The sequence below is a fragment of the Gopherus flavomarginatus genome, chromosome 1, assembly GCF_025201925.1.
Source record: "Gopherus flavomarginatus isolate rGopFla2 chromosome 1, rGopFla2.mat.asm, whole genome shotgun sequence".
Taxonomy (NCBI): Eukaryota; Metazoa; Chordata; order Testudines; family Testudinidae; genus Gopherus; species Gopherus flavomarginatus.
In genome coordinates, this window is record NC_066617.1 from 274,352,078 (window position 1) to 274,364,595 (window position 12,518).

Sequence of the window (12,518 nt, forward strand, 5' to 3'; positions counted from 1 at the left end):
ATGATATCTTTGATACATCTATAAGAGACTGGCCAACATACATAGAAAGGCTGGAGTAATATTTTTAAATTAATGAGAGAGAGCCAGAGAAAAGAGTCCAAGCTTGATGAAATTTAATGTGAGGCAAAAAACTCATATAGTTTACTGCTCCATTTGCCTGCTCCAGAAAGCACAGCTGTTAAAATAATGACAAAATTATAAATACTCTGCAAGAACGTTTATCACCCACACCACTAGTTATAAAAGTTCAGGTTTCATAAATGAAATCAACATGAGGGCAAATCACTTTTCTTTCCTGCACTGCAGCAGAATTAAAGTCATTGTCAGAAAACTCCCAGTTTCATGATGGTTTGCATGAAGCACTGAAAGATAGATTAAGATGTGGAATGTATCCTGAAAGTTCACAGACAAGGATTTTGACTGTATCAGACCTCAAATTTCACCACGCCATTGAAATTGCTGTGTCTATAGAAACTGCAGCAAGAGATGCAATCGAGTTTCAGCCGCGTGTTAAGACAGAAAGCAAGCAGCATAACATAATCACAGAACCGAATGTTAAGTGGAAGAATTCTAAGTGGGCAAAAACGTGTTACTGTTGAAGGGGAGCTTTCTGTAACCCTGCTGCATGTAGATTTCAAGGTGAGTGTTTGAGAAGGTGTAAAATAAGGGAACGTCCCAAAGAGTTTGCTGCTTAGGGAAGGGTAAAGAAAAATCACTGTTGAAGGACAGGAGACTAAATAAAAATATGCATGCTGTGGATACAGATAGTGATGCAGTCACTGAGAGTGGGGCAGCCAATTTAAAAGTATTCAGCTTTGCACAAGATTGATAGAAATATAATCTGGTTAACACCCTGGGTAGTTGGAGAGAGACTGAAGATGAAGCTGGATACAGGATCAGCACTGTCCGTCATCTCACTTTGGGAGTATTAAAAATCCTTTATAAAGTGTCAAACTGATGCAGGCACCAACATGACTAGAGACTTAGAGAGAGTGAGCCCAAGAGATGGCAAAAGCAGGACTGAGCTCTGTGTATCTGAATGTCATTGAGAAGGGAGGCCTGGCATTCTCAGGCCACAATGGCTCAATAAAATTCAGCTGAAATTTGATTCCTCATGCCCCTCACTGACCATCACCAGAGCCACTGAGCAGGTGCTGAATGTGCTGCCTGTTCAAGTGTCTCAAATATTCAAGGACAAGGTATCAACACACCTAAATACGTGAGTGTCTGGTTCACACCGTGCTGCTCCCTTGCTCATCAAGAGAGCATCTTCCCCAAATGACACAGAAGCTTCCATGTCTCATGTTCTGACACATGGTTTTAATGGACGTTCCCTCCATAGCAAATTCTGGCCATATCACGTAGGTTGGTTCTTAAACAGGATATCACAATAATCACTGCCAGCACCTAGTCTTTTAGTTTTGAAACTTTTCAGGGCAGAGTTGAAAAATGTCTCCTTTGTATTGTTTAATGAGGCAGAGAGCAAAGGTGGTAGGGTGGCAGACTACTTATTACAAAATATATCTGGTAGCAAACGCAGGGTAAGAGAAAAGATTTATTTTTATACATAAAATCAAGTATAAAGAAACAGGCAAAATAATAACCCTGCCCCCCAGGAATACTAGTGACCTAATAGAACAAGGAATAACAGACCATACTGAATGCACAAGAAAGGCTGAGACATATTACTTATATGAAAACAAAATTGCCCTATACCTTCCATATTTACCATCCATTATCTGTATTGTGTCGCAACACGTTGCGTATAACAGCCAGATTTTTTTCAGCTATTGCCTTTGTTTACTAACTTGTTCTCCTGGTCTTATATCGAGGTGTAATTCAGTTTTGCTGGGTCTTGGTAAGATTCCTAAATGGCTAGAATCCAAGTCTCTGAGGGCCAGTTCCTGTTCCTATTGAAGTCATTGACAAACTCAATAACTTCAGTTTCTCAAATTATAATACCATCATGCTATTTTGAGCTATATGGGTCTGATCCCAAAGGCCATTAAAGTAAATGGGAAGGCTGCCATTTTAATGCCAAGAAAGCTATTCTAATACTGACATTGAATAGCTGCAATCTAGGTTCTCTTCATAGTTTTTCTTGTAGTTATGACAACAAAGGCACCTCATTCTGACCATTGGCATTAAGAAGATGCTACAGAGCGAGATCCTTGTAGATATTCAATAAGTCCCAATCTGAAGACTTGTTTCAACAAGTGCTGTCATACAGAGGAAAATCAAAAGAGATCCCTTATTAGTACAAGTGAATAGCTACCCTCAGTGGCTGGAAACAAATAAACAGAAAAATCTCAGTCCTTGCTGTGCACAAGAGGATGATCTCACTATATATATATCAGTGAAAAGAGTTATATAATACTCAACAATCTTCAATGGGTGCTAGATGGTCTTCTAAGCATGAAAATGAATGTTGCCTGACCAGGCATTGACCAACAAATAGATGTGTTCCAGTGGGTACTCAGCATGTCAACATGCAGCAGCTATCCAGTTAATACAAGCCATGTCTACACCCTTGTCTGTCACTTTCCTGGCAATGTGCTCACAATGTCTTAGCCGCTTCATTTATGACACTTATACTGTATATCTAATAATTGTGGATGATTATTCCAAAGGGCTGGAGGAGTTCTTTGTAACAACCTCAGATTGAGCAGACTCCTGAAACTCTGATGTCTGGCTGTACTCTGGAAAGTGACACTGTAAAAATGGCATTCTTGACTTCTGGGTTTATTTTAGCTCATTAACCCCTTGTGAGATCTGCTCAGATTACAAAGATGTTTTTTCTAATTGCCAGCTCTGCAAACTCAGCTTGGGATCTGAAAGTCAAGCTGGGCTCTTTCATACTTGTGCATTATCAGTAATAAAGATTCTGAAATTGGAAATTAGCAATTCTGTTAATAATGCATGAGGTATAATGGAATTCAAATGTTTGTCCCAGAGCTGTATGGGTTCTGCAGTGTTAACATGAATAGAACATTGCCAAGAAATGTATTTTATTTATTACTTATTTTTCCCAAAAGTACAAAGGAAGCAAATATAACTTGGAAATACATCCTGAAGCAGGTAGGTGCCATTACTCTTGTTTGATAGAACTTGTGCCTCAGAACTATTAAAAAATAACATCCAGTCTTTGTTTCTGAAGCATTCTAGAAGTTCACAGTAATGACTAGTGATAGACATTTAATGTAAGCAATGAATGATTTGGCTGAGAGTTTTATACACAGTCTTAAATCATGGTAACTATGATAGGAGAGACCAGACCAGTGCCACACAAGTTGGTGAATTTCTTTATAATGTTTCAAAACTCCATATGCTTTATGAAGGTTTGTGGTGGATTCTCCATCACTGGCAATTTCTAAATCAAGAATGATTGTTTTTTAAAAGATCTTCTCTAGTTCAAAAGGAATTATTTTGAGGCAGTTCTATGACCTGTGTTATACCAGAGGTCAGATTAGATTATCATAATGGTCCCTTCTGGCCTTAGAGAGACACAGTGAGTTGATATTTTTTATTGTCTCAACTTCTTTTGGTGAGAGAGACACACTTTTATCCAGGGCTCTTCTTCAGGTCTGGGTGACCTTGTCTCTTTAATATCCTGGGACTGACATGGTTACAACCACCTTCTGACCTTGCAATCCATGTATTTACATGACATCACAAACCAAAGGCCTATGATGTCTTTACTGAGTTGGACACTTCTTTTTGTTATACATCACAGACAACACAGCTTCTAATTTTATATACTAACTGCATTTTGATCCAATTTTTCTTAATTTTGGACGTAGTGGAGATTTTAAAAATTAATTAATCAAATGCCACCCAAAGAGATATTTTGGAATATATAGGGACAGATCCATATGTAAATGGGTAGAGCTCTATTTACTTCAACTGAGGAGGATCTGGCCCAAAATTTTAAGGGAGCGAATAGGTAGCATGTGTAATCCGTACAGTGAATCTGCTTATAAGTGTAATTGGCTAGCGCAACTAATGTTCGTGTTGAATCTGTTTCTTGAAAATGGCTACTATGATTTGGTTGCTGCTGTCAAACTACAAGGCTGACAATCTCTAGAAGTTGAAGAGTCTGACTCATATTCCAAATTTTACTGTTTAGAAAATGCATTCCAATTTCAATGTGCTTTCACATTCCTCCTCAGTAACCTCCTGTTCAGTCCTGAACACCCCTTTTCAAAACCAGGACTTGCTCATTTGCTGCATATAAATTCTATCTGGTCCCACATAGATAAATTTCAGTTTCATTAAAATAGCTTAGAAACATGACAAGCTATACAAATTTTGCTAAAATATTAAGTACAAAAAGACCTCACAACGCTCAGGTCTCTGCCATTGGTGAGTACAATACGTCTGTCCAGATTACAGTAGAAGTAACATTTGAGGTTATAACCTCTTTCCATTTATCGTTGTGGAGTATTTCTGATTCAGTGGCAAGTTCCTACATAGTATGATCACAGCCATCTTTTTCTTTTCACCTAGGAGCATGCATGATTTTTTCCTCACTTTTTAATGGAAAATCTTATTGTTTTTGAAAAATTTTGGGTGCAAATGTGAGAAAGAGATTTCCTATTTTGAGCGTTGAAATAGGATGTGTCTTCCCATTTCAATTTCTTCTCTATCACATTGGTTGCTTAGTAATTTCTCTCTGGTTCTGCACTGTGCTTTGCCTCTTCCAATTTCTGCTTCTAGTTTACAGTCATTGATTCTCTATTTGCTGAGGGTCTACTTTAGGTTTCACAATGGTGAAAAAGTCTGTTTGTGTGAAAGTTCAGCAAGCTAACGTGTTAAGCTTTCTAATATTTTTGCAGTGATTCCTATTGTTTTAAGTCTTGAACTAGTGTCATTTGGTTTTAGGTGAGGGGTTTTAGTTTAGTTTCTCCATTAGTCTGAAAACTGGGAGTAATTTTATGTAAGAGAAAATTATTTTTGTTAGTCTTTAGTTTCTTGTCTACTCGTGCTTTTTGGTGGAAAAAGTATATGCAGCTTTGATTCAGAGACCACCAGAAGTTGTATTCTCTTCATATTAATGAAAGAGGCTCATTATCCTTGCTCTGCTCATCAGCCATTCTGGGAATTTGCAGGGAGAAAATTGAGCTTCAGACTTTCCTTCAGGATAATATAGAATGGGTTGAACGATGGTGTATAATCAACTAATGTGAGTAGTAGTTTTATAAGTAGGTTGGATTTGTCCAATTTTTGTTGTGCTGTAGAAGTCCACAGTGCTTTCCAGTAATGATTTTATGCCAATCTGAGATTCCCCATTGAATTTATTATGAACTCAAGGCAAGTGTGCTCTATTTCTAGACAGTCGAGATTGCATTAAAATGTTTTGTTTGTTTTTGGAAGACTAGTTTATAGAACCAGTGTTTTACATGCCCTAGAATCATATTGTAAATTCCCTTGTAGGTCACCTTGTGTAGATGACAGCATAACCAGGCCAGATTTTATTTTCCCCGTTCTCTTCTTCACTTACTGAAGGTGTCACCCTGCGGAGGTCTCTCTCTGTCCCTAAGGCGACAATCTGTGTCACCCTTGTGAGGCCCCTAATTCTCCACCCCCAGAAATGTCACCCCCACAGCTCTGTCACGGCACACAAGTCATCATACCATGATCCCCTTACTCTCCCTCTTTATTTCTGGTGGTGGATTGAGGTCTCTCCCTTTATCCCCCTGATTTCTCAGGGCCTCAGGTTCTTCTAACCCTCGAAATTGTGCTTGGGCTTCTTCTCCTTGGGGCTGCATTGTGGGTGTCAGGAGACTGGGTCGTAGGTGGTCATTCCTAGTGGTTAGAACAGGAGTCAGATTAGTGGTAACAGTCTGAATGTCAGACCCAGAAGCTGAGACAGAGTTCGCATCATGAATCAGAGCCAAGGGTTGGAACTGAAGTCAGAGTGAATACCAGAGCCAAAGGTCAAGACACAGTTGAGTCAGGAATCAGAGCTGAGTGTTGGCACCAGGTTATGAGAATTTGGTAAGGCAGGAGCAGTGCTGGGACAGAATGGAACAAGGCTGGATGTAGGGCAGGATCTGAGCAGGAGCTGTGGAGGAGCAAAGCAGGACAAAGCTTGGAGAGAGAGGAGCACAGGGAGGCAGAGTCCGTTGGGGGTGTGACTTGAAGAGCCAGCGAGCTACAGCTGCTGCTATGGTTAAGAAGTGGCTTGCTAGCTTCCTCAGCCAGTCTGGCAGGGCAGTCCATCAAGCAGCCTAGCTGGCTCATTAGGGTGTCAGGAATACAGGGCACATGCAGCTGCAGGGCCTTACTCCTGAAGCAGGGAACTCCACAGTTCCCGTGACCTCTACTAAGGAGTTTGGGCTGTCTGTTTTCCCTGTCCCTCCTTCCTTAATTCCTATCCTGTTGTCCTCAATTTCCTGGGGGAGTCTCCTTTCCTCCCTTTCATCCTGACTAAGGGCTTGTCTACACTTAACACTACAATGGCACAGCTGCACCTGACCACATTCTTATATTCCTGGGGAGGCCCTGAAAGAACTGTTCTAGTACCAGAGTATCCATTATCTCTCCCACTGTTTGGGTATTTGGTCTCAACCAGCAGGTCACCCAATCCATCAACCTTTGGGCGAAACCCACTCCACCTTGCGGATCAGAACTTTTAACGGTACTTCTCAGTGGACAGCCCCTTCCAATCCAGGGTGGCCCCCCCTTGTGATTTCTGGCTTGCTCCTGACTCAGAGCCATGTAGGCCACTCGGGTGTTCCTGGACAGATAGGGATCCAGCGTTAGGGGCCAAGTTGCCTCATCCCAAATTGTGCCCATAGTTACCCTCTCAAAGGTGCCCAGGAATGCATCAGGTCATCTGCATGGCTCATCTTACCCATGGCCCTGTGCCCAGTTGACATCCCCCACCACAGGAGTCCCCATCTTCTCTAGGAGCTGCTGCCTCTGTGTGATGGGATTGTTGGAATCTTTTCAGGGTCTTCTGCACTTCTTCTTGCTATTTTACCAGCCACTGTAGGGTCTCCTCCCTTGTCCAAGCCACCAACCCCTTGCGCCAGCTAAGCTCCTGGATAAGCCCCAAATGTATGGCAAAGCGGCTCTTTGCTGCCTTTGTTCAAGCCCACAAATGGCTCAGAGACTTTGTTGCTGATAAACCACCCTGTTCTGTTTATTTACAATATCATTTTCCTCCAACTTTATACATTATCTGACCCACAGTGACCAGAGTGCTGGCTCAGCTGCTGTTGTACTCGGTCACATATAGATTTTCTTTTAACAGTTTAAATGTGATGTTTTCAATTTAATCCAATTTTCCCTTGTTCTCAGATTATAAGAGAGGGTAAATATATTTTCTTTTGAAAACCATGAATTATTTTTTTACCTCCATCATATTCTCTCTTATTGGTTTTCTCTGGAAATTAAACAGTCCTAATTTTTCAGTCTCTCTCCAAGCAAGTCTTTCCATGCCTCTACTCATTTTTGTCAGAGCCTCTTCTATATTTGTTTTGAAATAAGGGCACCAGAGCTAAGCATCATATTACATCTGAAAGTCTACCATTGACGTATTTAATGCAGTGGTGGAGTAATGATTTTGGTGCCCTTAGGATCTGAAATAATTGCCGCCCCCGGCCCAATGAACTTGTTTTAGTTTTTTTACAAATTCATTTGAACTAAAATGAATCTAAATATCATTAAAATAATTGAACATTTACAAGTTTTATTATAAATAAAATTACAAGTACAGCAGACCCTCACTTGAACGCATGTCTGTATAGCGTGATTTCGCTTATAGCACAGGACCGCGCATGGATCCAAAACTGAGAGCTGCTTAATTTCTTCCTTCTGGTCATATTATTAACATTTAGGATTCTTGCGAGTATGTTTACTAAATGGCGTCGCGCCATCATTGGTGGTTTCAATACGCACTATGGTTGGTAGAATCGCGGCATCCCTGATGTCGTGATTACAAAAATGCTGATATTATAAATTTGCTACCCTAGGCCTAGGCCTTGTTGGCTTAGGCAATAAGACGCTGCTGATTTAATGGCATTTCAGTGTTATTTTCTATACCTTTCTTGAAACATCCTAACATTTTTTTACTGTTGCTGCATATCAAGCAGAGCTTTCCAATGAGCTGGCGATTCACCATGTCCTGAAAATACAAACTTTTGACAGCACACTGTATATTTCTTGTTTATTTTGCAATGCAAGATATAAAGACTATCCCCAATAATCCCACCACCAGTGAGTGACTTGTGGGTGGTACTGTCTTCAGGTGGGTATGAGGAAAGGGTGTATTTTCACACTATTTTCATTCCCCTCAGCAGAGCCCTCACCCAGTGATTTTCCACTCCCACCTCTGTGCAGAAACCTCCAACATTACGTAGTGTTACTTTCCAATTTTCAAGAGTACAGGCTATAGAGAGCACAATCCCTTTCTGTTTTCCCAGGTGAAACTTCCAATACGACATTCCCCCTGCCTCACCACTACCCCACTCCCTGGCAAAGACCATTTATGAAATTCCCCACCCTTGTGCACAGATTCTGGATGGCGTCATGCTCTTTCTGTCACTTCATATATTTCTGACATGCTTTCCTCTTCCCTCCTTATAAGGACCTCTTATGTGCAACTCACTCCCCTGCTGCTGTGCTACTCAATATGTTCTAAATCCCCCCATAGGAACCCCTGACATTCTAATTCTTCCCTACTCTTCATACACACACCCCTAACCTCTCCTAATCCTTGCATCTGATAGAATTTCAGCCCAACTTTAGATTCTTCTTTACCATTAAGGGACTCTGAGACTTGCGTTCGGCTGAAGTGAAACAAACTCACCCAAATAATAACTTTTGTTGAGATATTAATATAAAATGTTCCTTTTCTCCTCTATTCCCAACCTTTAGGTCTTGGATAATGATGGAAAGTTTAGTGACATCCATTTAATCTCATTGTTAAACAGATTTTGAAAGAGATGGTAGAAGAACACCAGCTCATAAACAGTTCTTAAATAGTCACAATGAATTTGCTTGGCTTCAGAGCATTGCACTCCTGTTACAGGAAAAACAGGTTGTGATAATATTACCTATCTAAACCTGACAAAAGCAAGAAACTTGGAAGATAAAGCTGTCATTTTCCCTTGTGTGCAGTATGTACAATTAGCGCATCCACCATATGAAACTTACCCAATTGGTGGGGGTAAGGACAGAGTGGGGCTTGAACCTGAATTCACTTGCTTGTTTAAACTCCTGTAAAAAGACATTTTAATATGGTTTTTATAGTCATTAAACATGATGTTTTTTCTATTACTGTTAAAGGTCTATGTTTCCATCTTAAATAACATTTTTAGAGCCTTATAACAACCATAAAAGATGCTCATTCTGCAGAAGTTAAACTACAAAGTCACTGCCCAGGAATGGTTTTTTTTTCCAAATTAAATTTTACAAAATGCCATTCAAGGATTTTTACGTTATTAGAAGTTGCTTAATTTTTTGTGGTCTCCTAAGATTTCAAATTTTTAAAACAGAACATGTCCCAGCTATTAAACAATAATGTCCACAAGGGTCTTGAGATATTTTGAGGAAAGTAATGAAAAGCACCCTAGGTTTCTTTTCCATTTAGACATTCATTTTATGTGCATGCGCACTCATTTTTTTCAACCACCTCCCCACAAAACAGTCTCACAGATTTTCAGCTAAGACATATAGTCTGAACTTGGATTTGCGTGGCTGAAGCTCAGCAGGTCTAGTTGAGCATAATCCTCTCTAGTGCACATGCATGGCAACTGAGTAATTTGTGGATTTAAAAGTCCCTAAATGCTCATTGACGTGATGGATCATAACAGCTTTGAGGCAGCTACCACAACCAGTAAGGTAAATAACATGCAACTGAAAATTGTCAAAATATGTACTCCCCTCCACCCCAAACACAAGAGCTTAATAATGTCCAATGAATATCAGGTCCATTTTAAATGCTATCTGGACTCTCCTTACTTCCATAAAAAAATTTAAACATAGGTAAAATAAAAGGAACCACACTCACCCACACAAACACCTTTCATGTTATAGTGATGGTCTGACAATCTGAAATAAGGACATGGTAGATAATATGATGCCTTTTACCTTCTCTGGATTAACAAATAAATTACAGTGTGCAAGTTCTGAGTTTAAAAGGTTTCCTCTTTGCAACTTATACAAATATGATTTACACTGAATAAGGTGGTGACGGTAGTGACCTATATATACCTATTCTTATTCCATATCTTTGTGCCCAGGACTTCCATCAGGGTCTCTGAACAGGAGATGATTTTAAACACTAACATGTGCCATGACAGAGGGTAGTTTAAGGAAGGCATTTCAATCTTAATGTATTGGGTTTTGTGTGTACGTGGGACAAATTTTCAGCTAGCCTCAAATTTGTGCCTGGGACATCTATGCACACACAAGTCTGCATTTGCAGCTATTTCATTTAAATAGGCATAAATCCATAATTGTGTGTCTTCTGTAGTTATCCCAATTGTATGTGCAAAATTTAAATGACAGTTTGAAAATTTGGCTCTAAAATAATGTGCTTGTTGGGTACATAATTTTTGTTAAGTTGCTGGAAGTTACAACAAAAGACTGCTGTGAAAATCCCTATGATAATGCATCTAAAATAAATGTGTGGCCTTCAAGAGCTTTAGTTATATTTAGTTTTATGGAAAATTTGCCAGCTACTGTGGGGGGCACAGAAAAAGAACATGCAAAATTGCAAGCTGCTGCTGCTGAGCCATCACAGTTTGCAAAAGGCTTTGCTCAGAGGATCTTGGCTGTTTCTTTTCTAGACAAGCTTTGACAAGTCAGATGGTGAATAGATACGCAGGAAAAGCACAGATCTAATAATATTTTTGGACACTCAGAAAAGTAGCAGCAGCAGCAGCAGGACAGGTAAGAAAGGGGGTGATGAAGGAGGCATGAAATCAAAATGACAAAGAAACAAACCCTGCTGGAAGGAGGATCTGCTTTTCATAAGCAGCATTTAGCGCACACAAAATCCAGAAGAGAAGAAATAACTTGCAGGGACTGTTCAGCAACATGTTTCCCCCTGCCAGCAAAATGGGTCTCCTTGTGGGCTAGCAAAAACCAATTAAAGACCCTAAAGCCCCAACCTTCCTTACAATAGGGCTCCTTTCAATCTATCATATAACCCCCTGAAGTAATGAGCTTCATTTTCCATTTACAGAATTTGCTTCCAGTTTTTAATGTGCAATGTACATGTAAAAATATAATTAATGTGTGTATTTAGTGTATAGTCATGTACCACAATGACAGTTGTGATAGAAAAAACTATGGTACAGTAGAGAGATACATATCCAGTGTACAGTATGTGTAATGTATCTGTGTAAGCATATACAGGCAGATACATTCATATGTGTTTCTATGTAGACTGTAATTTTATATATAGCTATGCATGTTTGTCTTTCTGTAATAGCACTGAGATCATGTATTTAGATTATATAGTGTGAACAATGAGACAGAAGTTTGTTTTGGATAATTTTAGTTGTTAAGATTGGATAAAATTTTTAAAGCATCTAGTTGACTTGGTAGCTTAAGTCCCGTTTTGAAAAGTGACTTAGGAAGCTAAATCCCATTGACTTTCAGTGAGCTTCAGGATATGTTGACACTGTAAAAATATCCTGTGGCAGGGAGCCTCAGAGCCCAGGTCAACTGACTCAGGTTCACAGGGCTCATGACGCAGGGCTAAAAATATCAGATGTTCCTGGAAATTACAGGAATAGGTTGGCTTGCCCCATAGTTTTGTACAGTTTGGGGGGCAATGCCCTTACATGCTACCCAGCCCAAGCCTGGACATCTACACTGCAATTTTATAACCCCACAGCCTGAGCCCCGTGAACCCTAGTTAGCTGACATGGGCCAGCCACAGCTGTTTTGTCGTAATGTAGACATACCCTAAATGGCTTTTGAAAATGGTCGTAAGTGCCTAAAAAACTTTTAAAAATGTTACCCATTGTCTCTGTCTTCTTATCTGAATTTCAGTGGCCAGGATTTTTGGTATATCTGAATTATGTCTTTAGTGGAAATACTAACATTAGTTTTACTTAATGAGTGAAAAAAAGTGAAATGTGCCAAATTTGGTTCAATATGAATTTATTATCTGAAATTCAGCTTAGTTCTCATATTAGTATACAATATATATGTTGTGATATTTGCTAAAGTTTGTAAAATGCTTTGAGATCTGTGGATAAAAAGGGCTATTAAAGAACTAACTATTATTATTACAATACATGTACATACTAGGGTGACCAGATGTCCCAATTTTTGGGTCTTTTTCTTATATAGGGTCCTATTACCCCCACCCCCGTCCTGATTTTTCACATTTGCTGTCTGGTCACCCTAGTACATACACACCCACACAAACATGTTCATTGTGTCTATGTATATACTATATACTAGGGGTCGGCAACCTCTGGCACGCGGCTCTCCAGGGTAAACAACCTGGCGGGCTGGGCCAGTTTGTTTACCTGCCGCATCGGCAGGTTTGG